This window comes from Triturus cristatus, chromosome 5_1 (assembly GCF_964204655.1).
Source record: "Triturus cristatus chromosome 5_1, aTriCri1.1, whole genome shotgun sequence".
NCBI lineage: Eukaryota > Metazoa > Chordata > Amphibia > Caudata > Salamandridae > Triturus > Triturus cristatus.
Genome location: NC_140587.1, coordinates 548,993,983 through 549,013,512, shown reverse-complemented (window position 1 = coordinate 549,013,512; position 19,530 = coordinate 548,993,983). Strand labels below are relative to the sequence as shown.

At 43.9% G+C, this 19,530-nt stretch overlaps 2 non-coding genes across 2 annotated transcripts in view; both read right to left on the bottom strand.

Moving 5' to 3' along the window:
• LOC146831177 (28S ribosomal RNA) overlaps positions 1-299 on the bottom strand; it is a 3,836-nt gene extending 3,537 nt beyond the window's left edge. Inside the window, exon 1 of the ribosomal RNA XR_014961735.1 lies at positions 1-299. This exon is cut by the window's left edge and continues 3,537 nt beyond it. This is a non-coding gene — a ribosomal RNA (28S ribosomal RNA).
• A 390-nt stretch (positions 300-689) lies between these two features.
• LOC146831176 (5.8S ribosomal RNA) lies at positions 690-843 on the bottom strand. Its single transcript, XR_014961730.1, has one exon. It is a non-coding gene; the product is annotated as a 5.8S ribosomal RNA (ribosomal RNA).
• Positions 844-19,530: the final 18,687 nt, after the last annotated feature.

The following is a 19,530-nucleotide window of genomic DNA, read 5'->3' as shown; positions in this document are numbered from 1 at the left end:
TTGGGATGCACTCCTAAGCAACCTGACTCCGAGAAGACCCGATCCCGGCGCGCCGGGGGCCGCTACCGGCCTAACACCGTCCGCGGGGTGAGCCTCGATCATAAAGACTTGGGACACCGAGCGACGCCGGGGAGTCGGTCTTCTTTACGCCACATTTCCCGCTCTCGCCGCTGGGCGGGGATGCGGCACTGGGCTCTTCCCTCTTCACTCACCGTTACTGGGGGAATCCAGGTTAGTTTCTTTTCCTCCCCTTAGTAATATGCTTAAATTCAGCGGGTGCCACGTCTGATCTGAGGTCGTAGTAGGAAGAAAACGCCGCTGTGTTAATGGGGAGCCGGGGAAGGCCAGCCTGTCTGTGAAGGAGGGCGCCCAAGGCGCGTGCGCGCGGGCAGCTGGTGGAAAACCACAGACAGCCACGCGCAGCATGCAGCCAGGCGCCCTGGGACGGGCCCGGGGCATGCGGCATGCATCCAGGTGCCCTGGGATGGGCCCAGGGCGGACCGGTCACAAGGCCCCTTCTCGGGGGCCAGGAGCGCCGGCAGCTTACCTCCAAGGTGGAACCTGGCGAGGGACTCGGCCACGTGCAATTGGGGGGTCTGACCTTGTGGGGGGATGAAGGGGAAGCGGAGCTCACCCTGCAACAGTCCCAGCCGTGTTCCAGGGAAGCCCCGCGGCGATTGACGATCGAGCAACCCTCAGACAGGCGTAGCCCCGGGAGGAACCCGGGTCCGCAAGGTGCGTTCGAAGTGTTGATGATCAATGTGTCCTGCAATTCACACTAATTCTCGCAGCTAGCTGCGTTCTTCATCGACGCGTGAGCCAAGTGATCCACCGCCAAGAGTCACAGGCAACTTTTCGAAAACGTTCGCCCACCTGCGGGCGCAGGAGAGGCGGGAGGAAGGCAATGCCGTCCGTCCACCGCCCGTGCGGCGAGATGGCCCAGGCACCCCGTTCAAGGCTTCCCCTCTGGGAGTCAGACAGCACCATTGGGAGAAAAAACAATTGCCAGGCGCTCGGCCCGGGAGCCCACCCGGGGGCGATGGAGGAGGCTCCCGGAGCAACGGGAGCAGGCAGCCCCGCAGCCGCCGGGCCCTCCCTGGGTAACCCAGGAGGGACCGCGCAAGTCTTCAAACACCTCAGCCCGGCCATACAGGACCGGGTCGAACCGGGTACCTGGCAATGAGGAAGGGTCGCCCTACCTGCACATCTGTAGTCCGTCACCGGGTGGCCCCGAGCCGTGCCAGCAGGCTGGCGATCAGCCCACCACCACCCTTGCCTGGGTCGGAGGGGCCGGAAGGGAAGAGCCATGCGGCTCACCATCCCGCACGCCTCCCAACGAGAGGAGCCTGGGTCCCCTCACAGGCCCTCGGCCCCATCTCTTCCAGGCTGCCCTGCCGCACAAGAAGGGCCGCTCCTCGGTCACCCGGAACCCGGTCGTGCCGGGACTCGAACGCAGGAGAGCCCAGCCTTCGCCAGGGCCTTTTCGAGGGCTGGGTGATGCCAGCCAGGGGATGCACTGCTATTCGGTTCCCCCCCCACCGCTGGGGGGGGGGGTTGTGCCAGGTGAGCTTGGGTTCCATCTCGGAGAGGGACAGGGGATGGGGGCCGCCCCCATCCCCGGTCCCACACGTGTCGGTCAGGCCTTCCCCAGGGGGGAAGGGGCCCGCCGAAGTCCCAGTCCTCACCCGAGCACCCCTTGCAGCCGCGTACCGCTCCACCGGCCGGGGCGTGCCAGGGCCGGGCCCTGTGCCTACGGTGCGTGCTCGCAGGAGGCATGCCGAGGGCTTTGGGCTGGCACCGTTGGTCGCTCGGGCCACTCTGCCGTTAATGATCCTTCCGCAGGTTCACCTACGGAAACCTTATTACGACTTTTACTTCCTCTAGGTAGTCAAGTTTGATCGTGGGGTCGATCCGAGGACCTCACTAAACCATCCAATTGATAGTAGCGATGGGCGGTGTGTACAAATGGCAGTGACTTAATCAACGCGAGCTTATGACCCGCACTTACTGGGAATTCCTCGTTCATGGGAAATATTTGCAATCCCTCTCATGAACGGGGTTCAGCGGGCTACCCGCATCTGTCGGCGAAGGATAGACACACGCGGATCCGTTCAGTGTAGCGCGCGTGCAGCCACGGACATCTAAGGGCATCACAGACCTGTTATTTGCTCGATCTTGTGTGGCTGAACGCCACTTGTCCCTCTAAGAAGTAAAACGCCGACCACTGGGTTTCGCGTAACAAGTTAGCATGAAGGAGTCTCGTTCGTTATCGGAATAAACCAGACAAATCGCTCCACCAACTAAGAACGGCCATGCACCACCACCCACAGAATCGAGAAAGAGCTATCAATCCGTCAATCCTTTCCGTGTACGGGCCGGTTGAGGTTTCCGGTGTTGTGTCAAATTAAACTGACCCATTGCATTAAAAAATATATTTCATTTCTGCAATGTGCAATAGCATTCCTGAAGAACACATTGTCTCATTTGCCTCACCATTCATATGTACCCTAAAACATTTCTGAAATGGAAAGCTTCCTGAAACATCAATTTTATATTTTTGAGCCAAATCAGTCAGTATATCATGTGTAGTTACCGCACATGTAGCTGTTTCCTTACTCAGGGAAATTAATTTTCTCCTGGCACTGGTTCACATTTTCATGATTTAAACAGCAGGGACTGTTAACTTGTTCACGTTCAAATGTTAAATTTAAAACATTAAGCTGTCTCTCTTTTTCAGGGTCTTGGTTAATTTGTTCCCCCATGCTCTCTATCTTTTTAATCTCTGCTGCTTCCTCAAAGCAGGTTTGAAAAATCCCATCTCCAAATATATTCACTTTATCCTGCACTGTGGGTGTTGTAAAAACCATGTTGCCCCACCTTGCAATGCTTGTCTGGGGTAGTTTCTGTTCAATAATCTGTGAATTCTGAGATTCTAAAATAAACTCTGACATACTTACTCCTTCTGCAGCTCTTTGAACCTTTTGAGTAGGGACCATATTAATTGAGGCAGTCATAATTTTTCTAGGCACGGCCTGTGCATCTGCAGTTTGTGATATTTGGACTGAATCAGTCATATTTGAAGCAGTAACACCTGGAGGTATCATTGTCAGTGCTGAATCAACAGGTAGTGGGTCATTCTGAAATGTCTGCACAGTTCTCTCAATCTGTGTTTCTCTCTGTTCAACACAAGCAGTAGCCACTGTAGTACTTACTGGTACACTATTTTCAGTATTTTCAATGGGAACCACATAAAGTGGCAGACACTCAGTTAACAATGCATCCATTATTTCATCCCCTGAATCAGTATTTATTTGAAGCTTTTTATCATCATTAATTCCCTTCTCCTGCATCTGCTTCTTTACCTTTTTATCCTCACTTACTTTGTCTCTTGCTGTCTTTTCCCACATGCTTAAAGCCTCAAATTGTGAAGCTCTAGATGGTGTCTTTATTTCACATAACACTTCCCTTAATTTGTCAATACTTTGCAATTGAAAAGTACCATCTTTTGGAAACCTCAAAGGACCTTCTTTTTCAGTAATCTTGCACCATTGGTGAACCCACATACATGAATTTTGTCCCAAATTGGTAGACATCAAATTCACAGGTGTCCCTTCAGGAGCATTACCAATTAAAAACAAATTTTTCACGTTACCTCCCAACCGTTTCTTTAAACCTTCAAACGTTTTCATTCCTGCAATACTTCAATGCAATTTCTTTTCTTCAATGCTGTCAGTTTCAATTTCAGTGAGTTTAACTCCTACTACTGATCCTCTCAAACAAAATCTTACTGCAATATTTTTTTGAGTTTTCTTAATCAAAATTCTGTTAATAATAACATAAAAACATTCGCTACTCTGTCTGTTCCACTAAACAAAGGATAGATTTATTTTCACTGTGAGTAACATATTCTGCTTACTCTTCACAAAGTAAGAACTTCTGTTTACTCTTCAAACACTGCGAGTAAATCCCTTCCGCTTACCCTTCACTCAAGCTCCAAATAAGACCTGTTACTTGGATACTCCTTTTGGGAAGTAGAGCCAGTGACTTCACAGGTAAAATCCTTATGCTACCATTCACACTCACTTGTACACAATATATGGTCCCTGTTTTAACACTGCCAGCCCTACGTAGTTTCTCAGTATTACTTCCAACAGACTAGTAACCTCCTACAGTGCGGCTTCCAGTTACCACCCGCTATTCCTTCCCGGAATTCCACAGGTGTACATACCTGTTTTTCCAGACAACATAGAACAAGACACTAACTTACTTAACATGAAGAGTTAAAACATGTAATCAATAACCAATAAATCCTGTCCTATGAAGTTACCAATATAATCAATAAAACCAATTAAAAAATTTGCAAATTTTCACCAACAGTCAAAACCCTTTCCATCTTCAGCACTTCAAAATACATCCTAGCAAATAACAACATTTCACAACCCTATTGATACTCACACCACTCCAGCAATCGCCTTCTTGCATCACCTTCCAGTACTGCCTTGCCAGTCTTGAGGTTCTGAGCATTGGAGTCAGGAATCAGGACTTGGACATTTATCTAACTTGGGCAGTTATTTTCTAGAACTAATTTTTACAGATCAACTCTCCTCCTAAGGTCAATGGACCATTAGTCAAATAGTTGATGGTGATATTAATAATCGTTAATCACCAAACTAATTGATAATAACCTTCCTCTTGCTACCAAAAACTGATGCAGCGGTAATTTCACGGTAATTTCTCAATGGAAAACCTCATTTACCTCTAATTTACCGCTGTAAAGGTACTGGACCCCTGCCACTGTATATTACCTTCAGGAGACTTTACATACACACGAAAAATCAAAAATGCATTTAATATTTAAGCCAATAAAGATAGATGTGAGTATTTTAAAGGGTTTTATTTTCTTAGTTAAAAGTCAAGTTTTTCTGACCCTTTATTCTTATAGTCAAATATCAATCAGGTTACAGAATTTGGAAATTAGGAAAATAGCATTAATACAGAACATATTACAGTCTGCATATAAGCATCACATGTAGAAAAGAAAATGTGGCGCAAAATGTCAGTCAAAATTCTTAAAGAGTTTCTAAGAAAAAAGTGAGTCTTGCAAGGCTAATCAATAATTAATAATGGCAAAAATCTCCCATAAAGAGAAATAAATGCATAGGACAAATACATCTTTTTAAAAGTAGTTAGTCAAAGCATGAAATTGAAAGTTTAGCACCTAAAATCTAAACCTGTTCTGCTCCTCTCAGCTCTCCCTCTGCCTCGCTGTGCTGTTCCTCTGTCTCTCCATCTCAGGAGCTGCAAAATAGCCCCCACAGACGCAGCCCCTCCTTCTCTCTCTAAGGCTTCCAGTTATCTGACTACTGTTCTGCCTGGCGTTCAGAAAACATAATGAGCAAAAAGCCACCCCTCCCACTTGTAAGCCATATTTCAAGCAAAAGTCCACTTGCTTGGTCCTCATAGCTAGTCCAATCAGAACTTCAAGACACATCGTCTCCCCATGGGCTGACTGGATACGTCATTAATCAGGCGTGTTCCTCATTACATGACTTCACATCCTTTTACATTTTAAAACAATTACATTTTCTGTAACAAAAAGCATTACTTATGAGGAAACAGAAAAATACATTTTATAAGAAAAATGTGTGCTCTGCAGTTTCTTTTCACTCCACTGTTTAAAGAGGCTACAAAAAAATAAATAATATGCAACATAGTGAAGGTCGAAGAGACGGAAAGAGGAGGGCATGATTTATTAACAAAGCCCTTTCATTGAAAGTTGGTAGGGAAGAGGAGCACATTCCATTCTAATCTTCAAGGGCAAAAACTGCAGTAAGCTGAGTCCCCTAAAGCAAACTGAAATCACGTGGTTTTCTATAGTGCAAAAACACATTTCAGCATATTTCTACTCTTGCAAAAATACATGTTGATTCAGTACAATTATATGCTATTTTGAAAGTACAAATATATTTTCTAAATTAATGTGCATTCTATAGTGAAATTACATATTGATTAATCACATTTAAACATGGCTGTTTAATTAATTGAGCATGTTTTTACATGAAAGCACTTTTAAACTTGTAGGTACCAAAAGTGTTACCTTTTAAAAGCATCTGATTCAGGTTTTCACTCTTCATGCACCAAAATCTGCCACTTAAAAAGAATACATTTGACCAGGCCTTATATCATGTTTTCATTTTGCTTGCGCCAAAATCTGCGTCATTATAAATGCAGTCTGTCTGAAGCACAAAAATAAAGCAATGCCTGACTCCAGATGAAAGCTGAGCTACATCACTAGGCAACATATTCGAACATATGCATTTTCAAGGTATGGAGCATGTAACACAAATCTTGGGGCCTTATAATGATGTCGGTTGGACAGCCACAGACAGGCCATTAGTGGCGGTCACACCAACATTCAGGCTTACGGTCTGACCGCTGCATTATGATGCAATCATCAGACCACAATGGTCAGAGACACAGACCACCACCCCCTTCAGGCTCAAGGCGGTGGTCTGAACGTCATCCCTACAATGAAGACAGTGTCTGCGCAAGCACTGCCCGTAGGAATTACGATGTCCATTTCCCCACAGCCTTTTCATGACAGTCCCACAGCCATGGAAAGACTGTCGGAAAGAGACTTTGGGGGCCCCAAGCAGGGGTCAAGTCCTCCTGTGGGCCACTGGAATGTGGCCCTGGGGGCACATGTAGTGCTCCCATGTATATTCATGTACTATGTACCAGGCACCACATGGTGCCTGGCACAGGAGCATGAATGTGCACAAAGTGTTCAATAACATTGCGAGTTGTGCTGCAACCCTTTTCCAGGGCCGCAGCACAAGCTGTAGTTTTATTGAACACTTTTCCGACTGCTGTGATGGCGGTACCATTGTAATTCAGTGAGTGGAGCCTCCTACTCCTTGTCGGGCAGTCCCATTCCTGCTGTGATGACAGTCAGTTGTCCGACTAAACACCATCGTAATAGGCCACTTAGTCATTATAAATAATATCAAAGCCCACAAGGGCCCAAAGGCACCCTGAAAAATATTAAGAAGAGTGTGGCCTGTAAGCTTGCGAGGAGAAGGTGTGTTACTACAGAACTCTGAGACCATTTTCTTAATAACAAGTTTTTGTGGTGAAGGCCAACAAAGTAAATTTCAGCACAAAGTACTCAAAGAAATAGAATGCAATGAGATCATTCTGTCATTAGATGTAGAACAAGGATTGACAGTCCTCTGTGCTGAAGTAAAGGTCAATAGTGAGCAAAGGAAAATATTTGAACAGTGGGATCAACTACCTAAGCAATGGTGAGGTAAAGGTCAGAGTAGCAAGCAGTAGTAATGTAGAAAAGTCTCTAGGCTGATAGAATGATTTAAGTCCTAAAAGTGTGTCCAAAGGATCATCTAAGGCATAAACGAGTGCCCCACAAAAAAGCTGCAGCTAAGGACCCTTGGGAAACATCACTGGAAAAATAGCAGCTAATCTCAACAGTCATAATGGAATAAAACAATGATTATACATTTTAAGAGATTGGGGTATTAGTTGAGGGGAGTCAGAACCCACCTCAAATAATAATCACGATCAGGTTGAACCACCACAGTCACTAAATAAACCTGTGCGTAACTCTTTGGAAGCTTGGCACAAAGCAGGCAGGTTTAAATTATTGGCAACGTGTAAAGTATTTATGCACAATCCCAAACCAATTTAGAAACAGAGTAACTATTAATAAATAAAATGACATCAAAATGACAAACATCCGATCAGTAGAACTTCAGTTATGAATGTTTAAAGTTTAAGGTTAAAAGTAGTGCCAAAAACTGTTACATACCAACCGCTGTCAACTGGTTGTGCTTGATAAAAATTAAGGCAGACTGCAATGGAGTGTGGGTTGGATACAGGGACCATGTTCATCCCAGTGAAAAGTTTTCCCTTCGGGCAAATATCCTCAGCAGGGCAAAGAGAAGGCATTGGCCGAAGAGTGCTTCACGTCGTGTAACAACTGCTGGGAGAGATATCACTGAAGCTGTTGACTTTGAGCATGAAAAATGTGAACTTTGTACCCAAAGAACATCCCTTGTTGGAGGAATACATTTTGTGCTTTCGCCTGGTGAAGATTTGTACCTGTGGACTTAGTGCCACTTTTTTGGAGCTCGTATTCTTCCAGCTCGGTAAGGCTGAAGACGAAAAAGCAGTGGTGCTTGAACAGTTTTCAGAGTGCGGATGCTGCTGTCAATATTGCATCACTTAACTCATGAGGACTGTGAAAAGTCCAGGTATTGCACAGATAACAAGTGTGGCAAATGGGCCATGCCCATTCAGCAAGAGAGTGGTGAATTTTGTATTATACTGTCTCACATTGGAATGGCCACTAATTTTTCACAGACATAGCGTTACTGATAAAACTATATACCCACAAACTATAATGTGTGGAACCGGATTTAAGCGAATATTTGTCATTTTAGCATCACCAAGTAAAGTGTCTTGAATTGCTTTGATCCTATTAAAATCTTTGTGTTCATCACACTTTAGAATTACCAAAGAAGTGTTTAATTTGTTCTTTCCTCAGTGCTCACAGATTTTGAAATATTTGTACATTTCATTTATAGGTTTTTAAATTTTGTTGTGTTAGAAAAAAACCGACATCCTTCATCCTTTCCTATCACGCCAGCAAGACTGCCACATCATTCACTTTTAAAAATCCTCTCCCTTTGCAATCAGAGAAAGAAAACACCAGTCTCCATAAGCAATAAGCAGCAATTTGCCAGAAGACTTAGCCTGAAGTTTGACCTTTGTCTTTGAATGCACAGCAAATATGACAAGGTGAAAACAAAAGGTAAAGGCATCTTTATTGCTCATTCACCTTCTGAACTCCAGTATGGTTATTTTGGGGATGCTGCAGCACTCCCAGCAACCCTCCTTCCAATACCTTAGCTATGAGGGCTCCAAAAGGCTAGACAACTTCTCCCAGAGTCCCCGCTGGATTGGATTTTCTACTGCAGGGACAAACATAGCTGGAGCAACCTAGATTTTTGGCCCAGTTTAACAGTCGGTCCATGTCCCCATTGGTTCTCAGAGCAAAAAATTGGCAAAAAGTTTTTAAGTCCCAGGTTTCAGAAAACTTCAGGAGGAGTACACTTCGATACCAGCCAACAGTACAGGACCTTTGCGGACAGCAGTTAGGGGTCAAGACTCATTCCAGCAGATGTCAGCAGCAGGGTTCTGGGAATGTCAAGATGGAACTGGTCCTCTGGGAATGCAGGAAAAAGGCTTTTGCTGCTTGTTGTGTCTTTGTAGTCCCAACAGGAGGTCAGCCTTGTAACCCGTTGTGTCCACTTCGTTGTCCTGGGTACAAGAGGGAGAGCAGGTCCAGTATTCAAAGCTGTTCTGAGGTCACAGACAAAAAGGCCAGTCCATTTCTGTTCTTCCACAGGTCCAAAAGTGATCTGCAGGTGGTGTTGGCTATGTCACAATTAAGACCAGTACCAGCCTGGGGGTGGGAGAAACTCATGACCACTCCTTAACCGATAGGGTGAAATTGCCCAAGCGGGACCCTACACACCTCTGCAGCCCTTTCTGTGCATTTTACTGTAAATTAATTGCCTTTTAAACCATATCTTAAACCCTGGACACTGGCAGTAAGGGCCATTTGGTTTAGGCAGAAAAATGGCAACTTTCTAAAAGAGGCATTTTCAGAATAGTAACTTAAAATCGGACTTTACCATTAAGGATGCTTTTTTATAACAATTCATTTGAGTTGAAACAACATTTCTCTATTTGGTTCCAAACTGAAGTGTTTGTTATAAGGTAACCCAGTGTTAGTCTATAAGAGAGATATTAGAGAGATATTACTATAATAGTGAAAACCCCCTAATAGGTTTTCCACAGCCAGGACATGTAAAATAATAAATCTACATGCCCTACTTTTGAAATACCATGCACCCTGTCCTATGGGCATTTATGCCCATAGGACAGGGTACCTGTCCTATGGGCATAAATAAGGGGTGACTTATAGGTATTAAAAAGGAATGTTTAGGCCTGGCAAAAGGTTTATTTTGCCAGGTTGAAATGGCAGTTTAAAACTGCACATGCAGGCTGCAGGGGCAGGCCTGGATACATGTTTTACAGTACTACTGTAGTGGGTGGCACAATTAGGGTAGCAACCCACATGTACCATTAATTTACAGGTCCTAGGTACATGTAGTCCCATATACTAGGGAGTTATAAGTAAATTAAATGTTCCAAATAGGTGAATGTAAATTTTCCGAGAAGGAAATGTACAAGCACTTTACCTCTGGTTGGCAGGAGTAAAGTGCACAGAGTCCTAGGGCTGGCAAAAGCGGGTTCAGCAAAGGAAGGCAATACTCTTGGGGGATACCATTGAAAAGACAGTCCTCTCCAACATCCATTGCATAAAGATCATCAGAGTTGTCCATTGAAACATTCAAAATAACTCAAATGTATCCTGAACCTTATCTGCAGAGTACCTTGCCAAATCCAATTGTAAAATATAATTTTTGAGTGTTTCGTTCTCCCACAGTCACTCAGTTAGATGTGGAAAAGGTTGAATCCGCTTTGTTTGTCTAAGCAGTAGATGTTGGCAAGTTGGATGCTCCGTAGACCAGCAGCTGCACACAATCAGGCTGGATGGGTGGAGGGGGCATCAGCCTCTCTGCTGGAGGAGTGCACAGTGACAGATGTGTATTTCCAGGCGGTGAGGGAACTAACTGCCCTTCAGTAATGTAGCAGCAACCTAAGCAACCTAAGCCTGAAGAGGAAAATCCAACTAGCGGGTCCTTCCCTTTCAAAGCCATCCCCTCCTATTGACCTATGGAACCATGAAGAAATCAAACAATGTAATACTTGTATGAAAGTGAATATGAATGACAGTAAGGATATTGCATTTTACAATGCACGGACAATGAAGAAGCTATTGTGAAGAATACCAGAATGGAGAAAATACTTTGAATCCTTAACCTCAGGCATTGCTTTGTCTCTTACTATAACAAAGTCCTAACCCTAAGTTAAAAATATATCCCTCACCAGAAATCTTAAAACATAAGTTTAACCTTTAATAGAACTATGAGCACCACTCAAACACTAAACTTCAACATAATTTCCCCCTTCCCAGCCCTAAACCTCTCTCTAATCCTCACCTCATTCCTAATCGAAACGTCATCCCCAATCCTAGCCACAAACTTGAACAGGCCCCTATTGCTAACAGTAACCTCATCTCTAGTCTCCGTTGCTAAATCATTGACAGTAAACTAGATTCCCAATGTCTAACTGCCTCTTCATTAGTCAAAATACAAGCTATTTAATTTCACTTGTTGTTTTACTGTTCTCCATAACATGTTTCTTCATATATTTCTTATTGTAATGTAATAATGGCACATCAGACTGTAAAATATTCTCCACAAAAACTGTGTCCTACAAAACAAATTGTAACCAGGTTACATATATGTGGAGTTAAGAATAGTAGGCCTATACTTCCCATAAATGTTCTTAACTTCAATATAAATATCGGTAGTCGATATTCTGACTACGACTTTTGTAGGATGATATTTAAAACATGATATTCTGGTCGAATACCTGGCCGGTCCAGCCAGCCAATGATGGGGAAGGAAAGCTTTGACCAACTGAAATTGAGGTTATTGAAGAATGTTTACCACCTCCATGTACTATCAGTGTTTTGCTATCTACCTTTCTGACATCGGAAACATTGGCTGCTCACTCCACGTCCTCTCTCTCCAGCCATTGCAGTTGTGCTGCTATGAATACAGGCCTACCCTTGCACAACAGATAAGGTCCCGGTCGGTAGACTCTTATACAGAGAAACCTTCATCTGCAAACTGGACCGCAAACAACTGAATGAAGCAATGTAATACTCAATATTGTATTTCCAAAATAAAAGAAAGATCAGTTTGTGTAATTCTTTCCCGTTGATAAACGTTTTAGTGACTACCTGGGTAGAAGATCGCAAACTGATACCCTTTACTCAAACCGGCTTCCAAACGGGCTGCCACATTGAAGACAATTTGATCTGTCTTGCCCACAAGATTGAGGGCACACTCGCTACAAAAGGAAAATCGCTATATCTGGAGTTTATCAATTTCGGAAAAGCTTTTGACAGCGTTGTTCGTCCCAGACTGTGGGAAAAATTAAAGGACTGGGGCATTCCGCAATCCCTATTGAATGCTCTCATCGCCGTGTACACTGACACCTGGGTAAAAATAAGAGTTCCTTCTGGATGGTCAACAACCAATAAAATCATGACCAACAGAGGCTTCAAGCAAGGATGCATATTGGCCCCACTACTCTTTAATCTGTACCTAGCAGACCAGCCCGAGTGGCTGGCTCTCTCTTGAGCATTTCCACCCAGAATATCGCATCAATTCAATTCAATCAATGCAATATGCAGACAATACGATTCTCCTCAATCAAACCCAGGTGGGCCTCTAGAGGCTCTTTGACTCATTAGCCTCGTACTGCAAAACAAACGCTTTAGAGCTTAACGTCGCTAAAATCAAGGTGATGATGGTATTAAGACAACAAGCAAGAAAGCGCTTCTGGCATATCAAAGGAAAATCAATAGAGGTAGTGGCCGCATATAAGTACCTGGGAGTCTGGATAGATCATAGAGGAAGACCAGCTCCGCATATTGCTGGAATGCAAGGAGTGGCTCGCTGCCTGGAGGGGGCCTTCTTTAGAACCAAGACAGCCCTGCATTCTCCCGATTTCTCGCTGTTAATTTGAGTGATAGGTGCCAAACTTCTACCGACTTTAGCCTTTGGCGCACTAACCTTAAAAGACAAAAAGTTCACTTGGTTAGACAGAGCGCAATCAGCCTGTTTTCGCAGAGTGTTCCATCTACCCAACTCGACCTCTCACGCCGAAATCCGCATGGAGTTTAGCCTGCCATCCCAGCATTGGATAATGAAAGCAAGATTTATTGCCTACTGCTTAAAAATTAAAAAGGCCCGTGACCTCACACTAAAGAGTCACGTCTGGTCCCTGATAAATAACCGTAGAACCACTTATAGTCAATTTTTAACACACTGCTTGGATGCACTAGAAGCCCACGATATATGGTCCATCTAGCTACCTACAGGTGTGGCCGCAAAAGTATTGACAAAACAAGTAAAGATCTTGTCAGTGGAACATGATGCACTTGCTGTGAAAAATCTCTCCCATGGTAGCTGGGTGTCAAAACTCTATGCTCGTGAAACCCCACCCCACTATCTGTCATCCACTATGAAGCCAACAGTGTAACATCATTTAATGAGACTACGTTTTGGCCTAATTCCCCCGATGGCGTATAAGTATGACTAGAGGTATAAGGAAGATTCGCCCTCTCAATGCGGTTTCTGCGGCAACGGGGAAGAATCCTTAATTCATGTTTTATGCATTTGTAGGACCTTGCGCCCCTTGCAAACTTTTTGGCTACGTCCAATCTGGCGTATCATCAATGTGCGGACATGCCAAGAGGCCCTAGAGGAGTGCATGAAGGGCGACTCTGCTCAGATGGACTCCCGTTTTGTAAAATACATGTCTGAAATCAAATTTATTTTACATGTAGATGATCGCTATGATTTTTATCTAAACAAGGAAAGGAAGGGGTGGGCTATATTTAACGAGGTCCAGCATACAAGCCCTGAAATGACTTAAAAAAGACAGAGTATGCTGTTCCTCCTGGTCAGGGGTGCTTCTGTGAGGTACACACTCTACCCCAGGAAGGAGATAAAGTGAAAAATGATATCTAACAAAGCATGAGAAGTATATGTGGTGGGGGGGGGGGGGAGGGGAAACCACAAGGGTGGAACTAAAACCCTCACACACCCAGCAAGCTAGGTGTCATGCTTCATCATCTGGGTTTTGCTCCTCGTCGGGTCGGCGCTGCAATCCCCAACGGGCACCCTTAGAAGGGGCTCTTTGTCGGAGATCTTTTGTTCCTTGCCGAAAGATGAGTGCAAGTGAGGGCCAGGTAGGTGTAGATGTTGGTGAGTGTATATAAAAAGGGTTGATTAGTCTGAACAACGAGTTTATTGGGTCAGTAAACCACCCTATTAAAAACAGTGTGAGTGGCGGTAGTCTGGACACATTGGGTCAAGGACTCACATCGCTCAACTCAGATGGTCAACATGTTTCTCGCCTAATGGTCAGGAGGATCCAGCGGCAATTCATCAGGACCAGTGTGGTGCAAACTATCTACAATTGTGAGGGTGTATGACAGGGTCTCATATTTATGTGTATGTACCTAGTCAAATCTGCCCTATGAAAGTGTGGAAGAATCTAACACTTTCGCAAAGGAGTGGCCTAAAAATTAAACTAGTACCGCTCCAGTCGGTGCGTGGCGAGCCTCTTGGGATGGCGTGGTAGCCTCGTTTTTGATGCCCAAGGTGGTCGTAGAACCTACCCCGCTCTGCCGAAATCCGGTTTCCCAGATGATGAAGCATGACACATAGCTTGCTGGGTGTGTGAGGGTTTTAGTTCCACCCTTGTGGTTTCCCCTCTCCCCCCCCACCTACCACATATACTTCTCATGCTTTGTTAGATATCATTTTTCACTTTATCTCCTTCCTGGGGTAGAGTGTGTACCTCACAGAATCACCCCTGACCAGGAGGAACAGCATACTCTGTCTTTTTTTAAACGCTATGATTTTTAGCCATGCCAGTAATGAACTTTCTTCTAATATGAACTTCTTTTTAACAGAGAATGGAAATTGTTTTTAACATCTTTTTGTAAGAATTGCAATGATTTTAATTAATTGTGCAATAAAAATGTATCTAAATTAAAAAATAAATTAGCGTAGTTTGCAGTGATGATTTGCAGCGATGTAACTTCACGCATAATGCAAAGATATGTGCATCAAGGGGACAAACTGAATGTGCTCTATTTTTGCCAAAAAAGAAATTGAACAGATACATTTTTTTCCATTTTTAATATGTGAAGATGAAAATAGGTTTGGGAGAATATTTGTTTGTTGTGTCTTAGAATGAAATTTGAATTATGTTCCTAATCAGTTAATTATGAATTAATTCAGGGCTTATTTATGAGCCACTGTGTCAGTTTTGCAACGCCGTTGCATCACTTCTTGTGATGTAGCGGCAGCGTACGAAAAGCACCACGTTGCGCCCTATTTACAAAGTGACACATCTAAGCAGATACGCCACTTTGTAAAGCCCTGCACCACATTATACCTGGGCAGGTATAATGTATGCAGGGTGGGCTTTCCCCCACAAAAAGCCTCATAGAAGAATCTATAAGATTTCAGTGCGCCACTTCTAGGACGCCATTGCGTCAATTTCTTACGCCTGCCTCACAACACGGGCTTACCTCATGTGAAAGGACACATTGCTGGAGTTGCGCCTGTTTTCAGACACACCCCAGCAATGCGTCAGTTTTGCGCTGACAGATACGTCAGTAATACTGACGTATCTGTCGTTCCTTGCAACATGATGTATCATACAGTAAATATGAGGCATCCACCATGTTGCAAGGAGGGCGCACTGCGAAGTGGCACATCGCTGTTTTCACGCAGCGATGCGTCACTTCTCATAAATAAGGCCCTTCGCGTTTTCTTTGTTGAACACTGCATTAGCTGTTAGCAGTGAAGAATTACTTTTAAGCAATATATATTTTTGCAATTATTTCAGATTTTTGTCTTGGTACAAAAACATTTATTTCATTAAGACTACTCGTTTCCTATCGCTCACATTTCAAAACACCACAAAATAACTTTTGCTCAATTTTTGCACCTTTATAAAAACTAGCGAATGAATATTTAATTTTGACTGATACTTTTGACTGTTTTACGACCTAGAGCATTAAGTACATGGATGACAAAGATTCTCATTTGGGCAGCATATCTTAATGTTTTAATACCTCGTGATGGGCACTTCTATGGAGATGCTTTAAAAAGTGATGTGAATTGTATAGAATTTAATTATACCACGCTGTAATGTAAAATACCACATTGGTGACCTTTAAAATTTACTATAAGACTCCCGGGCTTTGTTTAATTGAGTTTGTAAATGGTGACTGTTCTTTTTCCTAAGGGTTAAATGGTTCAGGTATGGGAGTCTAAAAATCCAGATGTTAAACAAAGTACCATAAACATTAGCTATATAAAATACAAGAGCCCCATAAAAATTATCAAATATTTATTGTCCATCTTAACAAGCAGTTCTTTTTCAGGAAACGAGTGAGAAAGGATTGAAAGAAAGGCGATTTTTTGGAGCGAAAACAAAAACACGAGTCAGAGTCAAATCATTTTTGTGGGCTTGCGTTCAAAATAGATGCTGAAAATACAGCCAGCTGCAGTCACAAATGGCAGGCCCCGAGCCATAGGATTAGGATCTGCAGTCAATTACCACTGCAGAGGAACCCTACTGCTATGACAAAAGAACCAATATGACCGGTATGCCACAGGTGTTTCCCTCACCATTCGCCATCTTAGCACTTCCTCTTTGTGTTGTGGTTTTGACTGTAGTGCCTTTAGAAGTGTAGCTTGTGATTATCAACGGGCTTTCTCTTTTGTGGTGGGTGTTTGCATGTGCATGCCTCTCCTTAAACCCCTTCAGTTTTGTGGTAAGTATTCTGCTTTCCAGTCACTCCTCCGTTCCAACCACATTCACTCCTAAGACCTAGATCTGCTTGTAACTACCTTTTCGTCCCAGGCAGCAACATTTGTTTGGAAATATTTCAAAGTCACGCTCCTTTTCTCTTATATTGTATGCCTATCTGGGTAAATTGAGCTACGTTTAAAAAGTGTGGAATTTATAACACAAACTACATAAACTGTTGTATTGCAATGCCCACTTTTGTGTTTTCTTCCACCCACTGCAGGTGATCATCGCCTTCTTTCCTCTTACCAGAGAATTAAAAGTACTACAGTCGCCTTATCACTCATACAATAATACTAAACAGCTTCTACCCAAGACATCGTCGAGTCAAGTCGAGGCGCTCATGTAAAAGTGAGAGGTCTGTTAGGTCATAGGACTAGGGCAAGAATTTCTGCTCTATTCCACTCTATACCTTCTTGGTCCCACCCACCCTCTTCTGCCCACTTGTCAGTTAAAATATATGTATTTCTTTCACAAAATATAATAACATCCTCCCCTTTTGATTTACTTAATGCCATCCACTCAAAATGATTAGGCTAGCTCAACTCTTGTACAGACTTGAGGCAGCTGAATAGTGCCCTCCTTTGGTTTGCTCTGCGCTGCTCTTGAGTAGACTCCATGTAGCCTCCCATTGTGAGTCTGTCCTCAGGGGTTATCCTTAAGTAGCTTGTGGGTGAACTCCATATAATACTCCTTGGTTACTTGATAAAGCCTCCACGTGTTGTGTATAAGTCACTTCTGTTTTCATTCCATATAGTATTGTCTTGTGGCTTAACTGTGCCTCCAAGAATATAGGCCTCTATTGCATTTGGGTGAGCTCAGTACAGAGTTTGATTGGCGGCTTACCAATGATTTATGGGTCAAACTTTGTCATTCCTGGGTTCCAAGTAATCACTGGTACCACTAGTCCCAGATGGGATCTATACACTAGCATGACCTCCTCTCGACCGCATACACAATGGCCAACACTTTGATAGTCTCCATAATTTGTACAAGACATATGTCATAATCATTGTGGCAGCTTTATAAAACAGATGACATTGCAGTGTTATGTGGTGTCTTGAAAGTGTGGGTGAGGACTTTGAATTGTGCCTGTTTGTGATTGGGAAGCCAGTGGAGATCCTACAGGTGTGGTGTGATGCGAGTGCGGCGTAGGAGGTTGAAAGTAATTCTGGCCGCCAAGTTCTGAATGGTCTGCAGCCTTCTGGTGAGTTTTTTGTTGATCCCGGCATAGAGGCAAATCCCATAGCCCAAATTGCTTGTGACCAGGGCGTGTGTGACGGTTTTCCAGGTCCTGATTGGGAGCCATTTGAAAATCTTCCTCAGCATCGTCAGGGTATGGAAGCATGAGGCAGTGACAGCATTGAGGTGGGCGGTCAGGTCAATAAATAGTGTGACAAATATAACAAAATCTGCATGAAAAATGCCTCAAATTATGTAAATATCCTGCATGGTATCCATTGAGAAAACACTTCAGAACCTCGTCACTGAAAGTAAGCACTATATAAAGATACCAGTTAAGAAATAAGTTTAGGGTCTGAGGTGGGACCATAAATGCTCCTTGGGGCAAGATTATGAGGAGGAAATTGGACATGTAGTCAGTTTTGTGGTTCGTCTTATACATTGTCAACTGGTTGTTCAACCTCCAATTGCACACCTAATACAATAGGCAATTGGAGTAATTGTGTAAATGACGGGGAGAGGTTTCTCCAACCTCCTCAATATCTCATGGCTGCATAGGCTTGGTACAACAAATGTTTGAGCACTAGGCAAAGTGGCAGCTTGCTATTTGGGCGCTCACTCTTTCCTAATAAAAGATAATTATTTTGAATATTTGTCACATTCTTTTCTCTCTTATCATGATGCCAGAAGCCTACAGTTGACTTACTGTAGCAACAGTCCAACTTGTAGAGGGAGGGAATTATCTTCTCCAAATACCTGAAGAAGAAAGGAAAACAAGTTTGACATGTGGATGCACATTTTCACACAGAAAAATAAACAAATAACAGGCAAGGTACTTTGAGCTGCAAATAGAAGGGGAATCCAAATAAATCTCAGTGGAAGAATAACCACATTGGTGGCTAAAGGAAATCCGAGGGCCAGGGAACTTTGAAACACTCCTCCCTCCAATGGAAGATTACTGCAAGGGTTGAATCAAGCTCATGTAATGGAATCAAGCAACGTATGGCAGCTGCTCTGCAGACCTAATGCTGCTGGGTCTGCTTCATTCACCTTTTTGCATCCCTATGAAAAGCCTCTTTCAGGGGTTCAGGTGTCGAGTGTATGGTGTATGAGACATGACCACCCCCTCATGAAAAGGTTGCTCGGAGCAGATGCCTTACCGTATATCTAGCCTAGATGAATTAAGTTATTTCTGTGGGGTCCTGGTGGTTGCACTGATCTAGAGAACCATACAATAGGGCTAATTTACAAGAGGCCTGTGCTGCCAGAGCATCACTTTTTTAATGCTCCAGTAAAAAAAAATCATATCTATGAGGCGACACAAAGGCACCATGCGTGGCTTTGCATGGCATTATAGATATTGAGTGAGGCAAGGCAGCGCAAAGCACTGTGTTATCTTACTCTGCCTCAAGAAGACGGTCCATGGGCGTAGCAGTGGGGGTTGTTGTGTGTCTTTTGCTTTCTCGCCCCAAGTGCGCCAGGTATGCCCAGACGTGGGTCCTGAGCTCACTGTGCCACTGGACTCAAGCTATCGTGGCTGAAGAGGGGTGGAACCCCGAAACTGGTCCTAGGATGCTTGTATCCGGTCCAGGGAGGACCTGGCTTGGCAGTTCGGGCTGGGCTGATTTGCATATGGCCAGGTCTAAACTGGGGTGGCATGGTGAGCAAAAGAATGATGGATTTAACCCAGATCTCTTGACTGGGGGTAAATGTTTTGAATTGTTCTGC